Raw genomic sequence first — 12,450 nt, forward strand, 5'->3', positions numbered from 1 at the left:
CTTATATCCTACCAAGTAGTTAAACTCACTTGTTAAAGATATCCCCAAGATTTACATGATTCTAGATGCTTTGTAAATGGTATTTTTATTTCAATTTCAAACTGTTCTTTTTTAGCATTTGAAAAACTTGATTTATATTTTTTATGTCTCAACAGAAGTTTCCTTTTTTATTGAATTTATTGAGGTGGCATTAGTTAATAAAATGTAGGTTTTAGGTGTACAATTCTATAATATATCATCTGAATATTGTATTGTATATTTACCACCACAAGTCAAGACATCTTTCTTGCTGGTATAAAGATAAAATTGGTTTTAGTAAATTAACTTGTACCATGAGAATTTACTAAACTCAATTAGCTCTAGAAAATATTTGGTAGATTTCCTAGGACTTTGTACCTACAAGTTACCATTTGATCATGATATTAGAATCATGACATGGGACTCATATTTCTTTTCTGACTTAAATGCCTTTTATTTATTTTTAATTTATAGATTAATACTTCCAGTACTATGTTCAACTGAAATGGTCAGTGTATATTGTCATCTTATTCCCAATCTTAAGATTTTGTGTATATGTTTTTTTTGTGTGTGTATGTATGTGTATACCTGTTTATCATTAATGATGTCAGTATGTCTGTAGGTTTTGTTGTACATGCCTTCTATCAAGCTAAGGAAAGTTCACTCCTATTTCAAATTTGCTGAGATATTTTTTATCATAAAATTGTATTTCATACATTTTTTTCTACATCTAATAACGTAATTGTGCAGTGTTTCTCATTTATTTTGTTAATATGCTATATTGTTTGATTTTTTAAAAATATTGAATCAATCAGGCATTCTTGGTCATGCTCTATTGTACTTTTCTTAAAATATATTTTTATTGATTTCAGAGAGAGGGAAAGAAACATCATTGATGAGAGAGAATCATCGATTGGCTGCCTCCTGCGTGCCCCCTATTAGGGCTTGAGCCTGAAACCTAGACATGTACTCTGACCAGGAATTGAACTGTGACCTCCTGGTTCATAGGTTGACGTTCAACCACTGAGCCACCCCAGCCGGACTATATTGTACTTTTATACTAGTACTAGGGGCCTGGTGCACGAAATTCGTGCACTGGGTATGTGTGGGGGAGTGTCCCTCAGCCCAGCCTGCCCCCTCTCACATACTGGGAGCCCTCAGGCGTTGACCCCCATCACCTTCCAATCACAGGATCGGCCCCTTGCCCAGGCCTGACGCCTCTGGCTTAGGCGTCCGGCCCAGGCAGTGGGGACCTGCAGTGGCAGCGGGGGGCGCCGCGATTGCGCGGGCTCCGCCCCTGCCCCTGCAGGATGCCTCTGGCTGAGGCGTCCGGCCCGGGCAGCGGGGACCCACAGCTGCAGCGGCCCCGCGATCATGGGCTTCACTTTAGGCCCAAGCAAGGGGCCCCTAGCTCCTGGGACTGCCAGCTTCGACCGTGCCCAGCTCCCATCGCTGGCTCCACCCCTACTTCCTGCTATCACTGGCCAGGGCGGAAAAGGCACGTGATTCTCCGATCATGGCTTGGGGGCAGGGCAAAGGTGGCCCCAGGGCCGCCTTTGCCCTGCCCCCCAGCTCTTAGCTCCCCCCTGGGTTTCTGATCACTGTCAGTGGCAGGGGGCTTCTTCTTGCTTTCCCTTTCGCCTCCCTGCATTGTGCCTACATATGCAAATTAACCGCCATCTTGTTGGCAGTTAACTGCCAATCTTAGTTGGCAGTTAATTTGCATATAGCCCTGATTAGCCAATGAAAAGGGTATCGTCGTACGCCAATTACCATTTTTCTCTTTTATTAGATAGGATTATGGGTTGTCTCTCTTTTTTTCTTGATTAGTGTAGCTGGAAGTTTATCAATTTTATCAGTTTTTTTTCCAAATAACCATTTTTATCTTCATTGGTTTTTAAATTATTTTTCATTGATTTTTACTCATATCTTTAGTATTTATTTTCTCCTTAGTTTTGGTTTAGTTTGTTCTTCTTTCCTAGGTTATTATGGTGAAAACTTGAATCATTGGTTTTTAAACTTTCTATTTTCCTAGTAACTATATGAGTCATTATGAATGCTGTGTTACCTATATCTCACAAAGTTTGGTATGCTTTTTTAATTTTTTATTTTCCATTCCATGCAAAATATTTTCTAATTTCTCTGTAATTTACTCTTTGACTCATGGGTTGAATTTCCATTTGGGGGATTTTCCAGATGTCTCCTATTATTGACTTCTAATTTAATTTTCTTGTGGTCAGAAAAGATATTAAACATGAACTCTCTTTACCCACACTTCTGACACCAAGTGTCTGTGGGTTCCCCACCCTTTCCCCCAAACCAACCAGTTCTCTAACTCTCCCACTGGATGTCCTACCATTTGATTCAATTCTGACACTGACTCTCCAGAATTAGTGCAGACCCCACAGGTTAAGGGCTTGGTCCCACATAACTTCCCCAGCTTCAGATGCCAATCACAAATGCCTCTGGACTTCTGAGTGACCTGCTATAACTCAGAGGTTGCCACACCCCTCCTCAGGTTCAATTCTTTGCTATAACGTCTCAGAGAACTCAGAGAAACAATTCACTTACTATTACCAGATTATTATAAAGAATACAACTCAGAAATAGGAAAAAATGCATGAAGCAAGGTGTGGGCAGAAGGGGTGCAGAGCTTGCATGCCCCCTCTTGGTGCACCACCCTCATGGCACTTCCGTGTGTTCACCAACATGGAAGCTCTCTGAATCCCAACATTTAGTTTAGTTTGTTTTTTATGGGGTTTCATGACATTGACATGATTGATTAAATCACTAACTGTTGGTGTGTAGCCCAATCTCCCACCCCTCTCCCCTCCTCAGGGTTTGGGCTGTAGAGCTGAAAGTTCTAACCCTCTAATCATGCCTTGGTCTTTTTGGTGACTGGCACCCATCCTGAAGCTATCTAGGAGCCCCCAACCAACATAATCTCATTAGCACGTAAAAGACACTGCTATTGCTCTGAGATTCCAAAGGATCTACTAGTATGTGCCAAAAACCAGGACAAAGACTAAATATACATTTTATTTATACTTCAATGTATGATTTTAATTCATTAAAATATATTGACACTTTTTATATAGACTAGCTTGTACTTCATTTTAGAGAACATTTTGTGTGCATTTAAAAATAATTTGTGTTTTTATTTTCTTCGATTTCATCTTTCACAAATGCCCATTAGGTTAATTTGGGTAATAGTGGTTAACAGTTTGTCTTCTATATCTTTACCAACTTTCTGTCTACTTGCTTTACCAGTTAGTGGGAGCAGATAGCTGAAACCTCCAGATATAACTGTGAATCTGTCTACTTTTCCTTTCATTTCTGACAATTTTTGCTACATGTACTTTAACACTCTGTTATTGATATGTATGTATTGAGGATTTTATGTCATTTTGAGGTAAGAATCCCTTTATTATCATTATAAAGCCTAACTCTTTATCCCTGATAATGCTTGATAATATTACTCATTTTAAAGTCTATTTTACATGATATTAACAGCTGCTCTTTCTTACTAATCTTAGTGTTTCCATGGCATATCATTCCTAATCCTTTCATTTAAATTTATCTATATCTTTACATGTAAACTGAGTTTCTTATAGACATCATATAATTTATATATAGTCTGGTAATCTGTATCTTTTAATTGAGATGTAATGGACACATATTTAATGGAGATTAATGTGGTTTGGCTTATATGTGCATCTTTGCTATTTGTTACTTTTTCTTTATTTTATTCATCTGTTCTTTAGTCATTTTATTTTTTTTCCAACTTCATTTGGAATTGGCTATATTTTAGTATTCCATTTATCACCACTAGCATCTCTGATTTTTATTGGTTGCTCTCAAGTTTAGAATAAGATTCTCTACTGCAACCTAACTTCAAATAATATTAATAACTTTAAGTATAATGCAGGACTCCTACAATAATATACTCACATTTCCCCTCTTCTGTATTTTGTGCTATTGTTGGCATACCTGAGTCATATATTAATTTCAGTCGTGTTCTAAACCTCACAGTAAGTTGTAATTATGATTGGTTTAAAAAGTTAATTATATTTTAAAGGAATTTTAAAATGAAAAATAAGTACTTGTTCACCCACATATTTACCACTTTCAGTACTTTTTGTTTCTTTTGTCTATTAAAATTTCTACCACATACCATTTAACATTTCTCATGGTTTGGGGTCTGTCTATGATGTGTTTTTTGCAGTTTTTGTTACCCCCCAAAAAATTTTTATTCTGCCTTTACTTTTGAAGGGAGATGTTCACTGGATATAGATTTCTAGGTTGAAAATCTCTGCCGACACTCTAAAGAAGCGACTCCATTGTTTTTGCCTGGCATGGTTTTGATAAGTCTTATCATTTTTCTATTGTATTAACTATGTCATTTTTTGCTCAGACTGTTTTTAAGATTACCTCTTTTTCACTAGTTTCTGCAATTTGATTATGTTGTATCTTGGTATTAGTAAGGGGGTAGGTTACTTTTTTTTCCCGTTGGGCTCACTGAGTTTTTGTGCTGTGTGAAGTTTATACTATTCATCCTATTTGGAATATTTTAGCCATTATTTCTTCAAGTATGTTTTTTGTCACGTACCCTCCCTCCCCCCTCCCCCCCACACACTCCTTTTAAGATTCCAACTAGTGGAGGTTGGATTGCTTGATATTTTTCCACAAGCCACTGAGATGGTGCTCATTTTATTTTTCGATTCATCTTGGTTTATGTTTTATAAATCCTATTGTAAAATCTTAAGTTCACTGATCATTCTTTCTGCAGTTTTTTCTGTTAATCTCATCCAGTAAAATTTTCATTTCTGAGATTTTGCATTTTATCGCTAAATTTTCCATTTTTATTTATTTTTCATTTTTAAAATATGTTCTTATTTATTTTAGAGAGGAAGGGAGAAGGAGGGAGAGATAGAAACATCAATGTGAGAAACATTGATTGTCTCCTGCATGTCCCCATTGGAGATGAAGCCTGCAACCCAGGCATATGCCCTTGACCAGAATCGAACCTGGGACCCTTCAGTCCGCAGGCTGATGCTCTGTCTATCCACTGAGCCAAACCAGCTAGGACTAAATTATCCATTTTTAAATCTTCCATTTCTCTTCTCCTGTTCTCATCAATCTTTAAATACTTGAACATAATTGTAACAGTCTGCTAAGTCAATCATTTCTGTTATATCTGCATTTGTTGCTGTTGATTTTTTAAAATTAATTTTGGATTACATTTTCTTGCTTCCTGGAATGTCTAGGAATTTTTAGTAGTATACTAGACCTCTTGAATGTTACATTTTTGAGTGCATAAATTTTGTTGTCTGTAACTAGAGATGGACTTTGTTTTCACTTTTCAATGCCTTTCTTAAAGCTCTAATAGGAAAATTATAGGTGAATTTATACATTGAGCAAGACCTATAGTGAATGGCAATTTTCCTTAGAGTCTCTCCCTGCTATACTGATCAAACATGAGATCTGTGCTTTTACAAAAACTCCAAGCTTTACTTGAGCTTATTTGTTTACTTTTCTGTTCCTTACAAAAATAAAAGAAGAGGAAGAAGAAAACGAAGAAATAAAATAGCAAACACGTGCATGGAGCTTACTATGTGACAGGAACTATTCTCATATATAATTTACTTAAATTCTTAACTCTACACAAGACACATACTACTATGACATTCACTTTCCAGAACATGAAGGAAAAGCACAGGTAGGTGAAGCACAGACAAATTCACAGGACTAGAAAGGAGTGAAATGGGGAGTTTAACCCAGACAGTACATCGTTTAGAATCCGTATTTCTAATCACAGCATTATGGTCACGTTCTGAAAATGTATCTGTATTAGTTTGCTAAGGCTGCCATAACAAAATACCGAGGGTGCCTTTAACAACAGAAATCTATTTCTTACAATTCCAGAGGAGGTTAAAAGTCTAAGATCAAAGTGTTTGCAGATTTGGTTTCTTCTGCGGCCTCTCCTTAGCTTGCAAAGGATCATCTTCTCCCACATGTCCTCACATAGCGTTTACTCTGTGCATCTGTATACCTAGTGTCTCTTTCTCTTCTTACGAGAAGAACAGTTATATTGGGTTAGGGCCCCACTCTTATAACTTCATTTTACCTTCATTATGTCTTTAAAGGCGCTATCTCCAAAGACAGTCACACTGGGTGTTATGAATTTAGGAACACAATTCACTTCATAACGAACAGTCCCTAAACTTCCAGATGGAAATCTCACTTCAGAAAACTGGGCTCATGATACCAGAGTAAATCACTTCACTAAAACAAATGTGGAAATCGGTGAAAAAATAAACATATAAACACCCTATTCAGATGTGAATGCTAGAGTAGCTCATTTTAGTTATATAAAGGGTAAGATCATGATAGCATTGCAATTAGCTAGTTATCATGTCAATTATAATGGTAGGTAGGACACTATAGGCATGTCATTTGGGCAGCTTCACCAGGAAGCTACAAGTTTACACTCCCCAGGAATCCAACAAAGGGGAGACAGACACATGCCCAGTAAAGTTGGGCGCTAAGGAAGGGGCTTTCTGTGGATCATACCTGGGAACAGAGGTTATTGGTCGGAATGGGCATGACTACTGCAAGGGGATGAACATTTGGGAATATATAATCTCCTGAACAAAGAAGTGCACTCCCTTTCGCTTTCAGGGCTCTTGGAACTCTTGTTGAGCTCTTGGCTCCCTGGCATTTTCCCCAGGTGGCCTATGGCCATGCGGACCCCACACACAATGGACTACTAGACTGCAACCAGCTTGATGCTGTGCTGGGCCCGGCTACAAGGTGGAAAGGAAACTCTGGACACTGGCTCTGATTTTAGCTCTATTGAAACGCCAGCTCCCTTCTCTATGACTGGACTAAGGTTAATGGGACTTTGGAAACCCCAGGATGTGATTCCACGGAAATAAAACTTTCTACTATATCACATTCTCCCGTGCAAGTCTCAGAAAATTTCTCTTTTGGGATATCACAAGGACCCCGCCCCCAACAGCAATCAGGGGAGAGGAGGCATGATTTCCTCCGGTAAAAATCATAAGCAGGCTATATATGCACTAATAACGTTAAGTGGGTTGGGGATCCTTCAGAACCTACAACCTACAAAAGCACCCTTGCTCTATTTACATCACTGGGCTTTTGTGGAGAGGAAATATAATTAGCTAGTACATACCCAACACGATATATCTTTCTTCATCCTTCATCCCTGAGCAAGAAGAGGTTTCTAACTGGAAAGTCTTATGTGCCTATGAGAAGGGAAAACAATAATTTAATGGTCTACATGATTTACTGCATGAAAATTTGAGTCAAATTGTAAGCTTAAAAATTACAGTCAGGTGCAGAACCCTATTATTACCCTGAGTTATTGCCCTAGAGCTTCAAATTGTATTTTCTAAAAATCTATGAGGTATGAGGGATATTTTCAGGGGTAACTTTAATTGTTTATACATTTTTTAAATGTATGTACTATACATAGCTTAGCTTTACCCATTGTTTTGAAAATTAGTCATTTATATATTCCCAAAATGTGCATGCATTCCAGGTTGAGCTTAGCCTCTTGAGCTTGGTGAACCTCTGAATATGTCATTTTCAATAGAGACTTCTTTTAAATAAATGTATGCTTTCCTATTATGAAGGTAATGTCAATTGCCCAAAAATGACAAGAGAAAACCAACTCAATGCATCTATTAAAAGCAGAGTTAGGAAACACATGATTTCAAAGTCATTTCAAGTAGCTAGTAACTGCAATTCTAAAATTAAGTCAATTTACACAGTCTAACACATTTTCATCTCTTAAAAGAGTTATATAAAGAAATCAACTTTTTGTAGAATGTCATGCTTCGGACAATCATTTAAATTAATGTTCCATAAATGACAATTCATCTTAGTTAGCAGATTAGTTCACATAATTAGTTTACATACACATGACTGGGACAAAAAATTCTCTTAGTTATATAATTGTTCATAATTAGAATATTAAATTATTGCCCTAGTGTTCCAATTTCCAACCAAATTGACTTAATAATTATATGGTGTTTACTTAGCTTATGTTTTTATTGCTAAATTTAGGTATCTACTTGAAAAGCACAAATATAATTTGTTTAATAGGGGAAGAAGACAAAACATTTAGGTTAATGTCAGAGTAGTTAAATATGCTGATCTTGGAGACAGATGCAAAGGATTTGATTCCTTTCTGATAGCAACCTAAAACCGAAAAAGAAAATAATATCATATATGTGTGTGTGTGTGTGTGTGTGTGTGTGTATATATATATATAATCTTAAAAGCCTTACCCATGCAGAACACAGACATAGTGGAGTTTTGTTTGAATCTGACTTTAAAATCTACTGTAATTCTCTATCATTTGTCTCTGACAGTCATATCACCAGGGAAGAATTAATCTATCAGGATTACTGTCCCTTCCTTTTCTTTCTCTTCTCTGTCTGCTGCAATTACTCTTTCTCCTTCTCTCCTCTACTTTTCCACTACCTTTTTGTTCTCTTTTTCCTTTCCTTTCCTAATGTCAAAAAAGCTTAATTCATTAAACCCCAACTACTACACATGACATCCTAGAATTTCATAATTAAGACTTTACTGTCATAGAAATGGCTGTCATCACCACGGCAGAAAATAATGGGTTTTACAATATATGGTAGTTAGGTCTAATCTAGAATTTTTCCAGCTTCACACAAGAAAAGTCAAATAAGCAAGAATTAGTTATATTTCAACCTTATTCCACGAATAAAAATACCGCAATTATAGGGAGATGTCATTTTCAAGTTTATTATTTCAAGGTCTATTGTAAGGCTCTACATAAAGGCTTTAGAAAACAGATAGCTACTGTGGGTTCAATTATGCCCCTATGCACATTTCTACCTTGAAGTCCTGACCTGTAGTCCCTCAGATTGTAACTTTATCTGAAGATAGTATTCTTACAGAGGTAACCAAGTTAAATGAAGCCATTAGACTGGGCCCTAATCTAATGTAACTAGTCTTATTAAAAGGGGAAATGTGGAGACAGACACCATGCACACAGTAAGACTCCATGTGAACCTCAGGGAGATGCATGTATAAGCTGAAGAACACCAGAGGTTTCCAGAAAGCCACCAGAAGCTAGGGTAGAGGAGTGGAATGCCTTCTCCTCTAAGTCCACAGAAGGAGCAAACCCTGCCAACACCTGGATTTTGGAATTCTAGCCTCCAAACCGGTAAGACAATAAATTTCTGTTGCTTAAGCCACTCAGTTGGTGGTACTTTTGTTACAGCAGCAACACTGTTCAGGGCCGGGAAGGTATTTTCCAGATCTCTTCCTTTGTGTCCTTCTGGTAGGGATAGAGATGAAAATGTGCGATTGCAAAGCTGATGATGTTGGATGCTTCCGAGTGCAGGAAGGGTGTACTCTAAGAGAATTCACCTATCAGAGCCTTCCTCTCAGCATGAACGCCAGTATCCTTTCCTATCAGTGGTCCAGGATGTCCTTCAGGAGGCACTCAGGAAGTAATTAGCATAGTTGCCGCATTGCACATGGCAGCTGATGGACATTTTGTAATAGTAATTAATATTGCTCTCAAATTTGCATTATGTAATTTGATATGTAATATATGTGAAACTTGACAGCAATCCTTACATTAGCAATGTAATGGACAGTGAATACAAGGAATGTGAACAGTTTTATTTATAACTGTGTTAAATATGATAATTATATTTTCAAAAAAATATAAATTGCAACTTTAATTAATTTTAGTTAAGATATTTATTATTTGTATTTTATTTTAGTTTGAATAAACTAGAATAAAAACAACCAAACTTGTGAAAGCTATTTTAACTTTTTTATATTTTATATTTATTTTGTGTGAAAATATATTGAAATGTATTCATTTTGAATACAATAGAATTGTTTAATCTTTTATATAATGTCTCTTAATAGAGAATAACTCAAGGAAAAATAATGATTATAATAATATAATTACTGATACTGCTGAAATGGAGGCAAGATAAATAAATTTCATGGAATAAATACATAATAATTTATGCATTTTTATTTTATCAGTCGGCCTTCCATCAAGATAACACCTAGATATCTCCAATTAATAATTACGTTGCGTTGTCTACTATTTTTTACCAATTATATGAAAAACACTAACGCATATTTTTGAATTTCTTAATGTAGAAGTGTACTTGTCAAGGTAGGCAATTAGGACACGTTTTACATAACAGTTGGTAGGCTTAACTTATAACTTAAATGTGGTGAAGAGGCTGCATTGTGCCTCTCCTTCAGTGCCCTCGAGTGTTTGGACAAGACTGCTCCCTTCTAAACTTAGACCTGAAAGGTCATTTTTTATTTGCACCTGTTTTAGTAGTGGCTGTAACATAACTTGCCTTTCTCTGTATGTATGTGTGTGTGTGCGTGTATGAAAAAATAGGATTACAGTTATAATACAAATAAATAATACAATAATAGTTAAGTAATAATACAAGAAAAAACTGTTTTGTATACTCACAACTGTAACCTACTTTTACCCAACCACGTAGATAGATAGATAGATATAGATATAGATAGATATAGATATATAGATATATAGATATGTAGATATATAGATATACACTAGTGGCCCAGCGCATGAAATTTGTGCATGGGGGGTGCCCCTCAGCTCAGCCTGCATCTTCTCCAATCTAGGACCCCTCGGGGGATGTCCGACTGCCAGTTTAGGCCAGATCCAGCCTAAACTGGCAGTCAAACCAGCAGTCAGAGATCCCTCTTGCAATCTAGGACTGCTGGCTCCTAACTGCTTGCCTGCCTGCCTGCCTGCCTGATCACCACTAACCACTCTGCTTGCCGGCCTGATTGCCCCCAACTGCCACCCCCACCAGGCAGGTTGCTCCAAACTGCCTCCCCTGCCGGCTTTATCACCCACCCCCTACTGACCCCTGCCAGCCTGCTTGCCCACAACTGCTCCCCCCACCAGCCTGATCACCCCCAAATGCCAACCCCTGCTGGCCTAATCACCCCCAACTGCCCCCCCTGCCAGCTTGATGCCCCCAACTGCCCTCCCCACTGGCCCGCTCACCCCCAACTTCCCCCCCACCCCTCGCGGACCTGCTCGCCCCCAACTGCCCTCCACCTGCCAGCATGCTTGCCCCTACCCGCCCCTGCCCTCGGCCCCACCACCATGGCTTTGTACGGAAGGTCTCCCAATCTAATTAGCATATTACTCTTTATATTATATATATATATATATATATATATGCCCTATTCTTATTTTAATTACAAATAAACCAAGTGTAGAACACCGAAGCCACTGTAAAAAAACAAATAGCTACTTTTTTTCATGTCATACAAATTCATACTTGCCACTTAAGAATGCTACAAAATATTAACCAGAGTTTCTCAAAATAAAATACAATTACACTTTCAAAAACTGGAAATTCTGTAAGATATTACACAAGTGTACCATACCGTTGGGCTGAATTGTGGCCTGCCAGAATTTACATGTTGAAGCCCTAATCCCCAGCACCTTGGAATGTGTCTGTATTTGGAGACACATTGGAAGAAAGCCTTTAAAGAGGTCACGTGGGTGGGACCCCATCCAATCTAACCGTTCCTTATAAAAGAGATTAGGACTCACCAGAGAGACACAGAGGATGCGTACACACTGGGTGGGCACTGAGAAGGTACCATCTTCAAGTCAAGGAGGGAGGCCTCAGAAGGGACCAACCAGGTTGACACCCTCATCTTGGCTTTCCATCCTCCAGAACTGTCAATATATTTCTGTCATTTAAGCCACGAAACTGTGATGTGCTGTTATATCAGCCCCAGCAAACTCATCTACACACCTAAGAAAGTTCAGAAAAACTTTCTCTATGCATTCTGAAATGTCCCAGATTACCTTTTCAAATCATTTCACATAAGCTACTAATTTTAAGGCAACATTTTATTTTATTTTATTTTATTTTAAAAAAATATATTTTATTGATTTTTTACAGATAAGAAGGGAGAGGGATAGAGAGTTAGAAACATCGATGAGAGAGAAACATCGATTAGCTGCCTCCTGCACGCCCCCCACTGGGGATGTGCCCGCAACCAAGGTACATGCCCTTGACCGGAATCGAACCTGGGACCCTTGAGTCCGCAGGCTGACGCTCTATCCACTGAGCCAAACCGGTTCGGCTAAGGCAACATTTTAAAATGTTGCGTGAAATTAAATATACAATGCCCCAAATATACAGCTTCACATTTTGTAGCAACTTCTTAATTACTTCAGAACTGATGAATTTCCCAATTCTTTAAAACCAGATTTTGAAATATAAATCATATTTATTGTCAAAATATCTCAACTTGGAACAATTGTTGTGGGAAATGAGATTCAAAACAAAGTCTTTCAACCAAAAAGAAAGTTTGTTTGATACA

General features: G+C 37.7%; 1 long non-coding RNA gene across 1 annotated transcript in view; it reads right to left on the bottom strand.

The window, feature by feature from the left end:
* Positions 1-7,215: 7,215 nt before the first annotated feature.
* LOC132220800 (uncharacterized) overlaps positions 7,216-12,450 on the bottom strand; it is a 28,769-nt gene continuing 23,534 nt past the window's right edge. Inside the window, exon 3 of the long non-coding RNA XR_009449871.1 lies at positions 7,216-7,289. This is a non-coding gene — a long non-coding RNA (uncharacterized LOC132220800). The remainder of the gene's footprint in view (positions 7,290-12,450) is intronic.

The sequence above is a fragment of the Myotis daubentonii genome, chromosome 1 (genome assembly GCF_963259705.1).
Source record: "Myotis daubentonii chromosome 1, mMyoDau2.1, whole genome shotgun sequence".
NCBI classification, from domain to species: Eukaryota; Metazoa; Chordata; class Mammalia; order Chiroptera; family Vespertilionidae; genus Myotis; species Myotis daubentonii.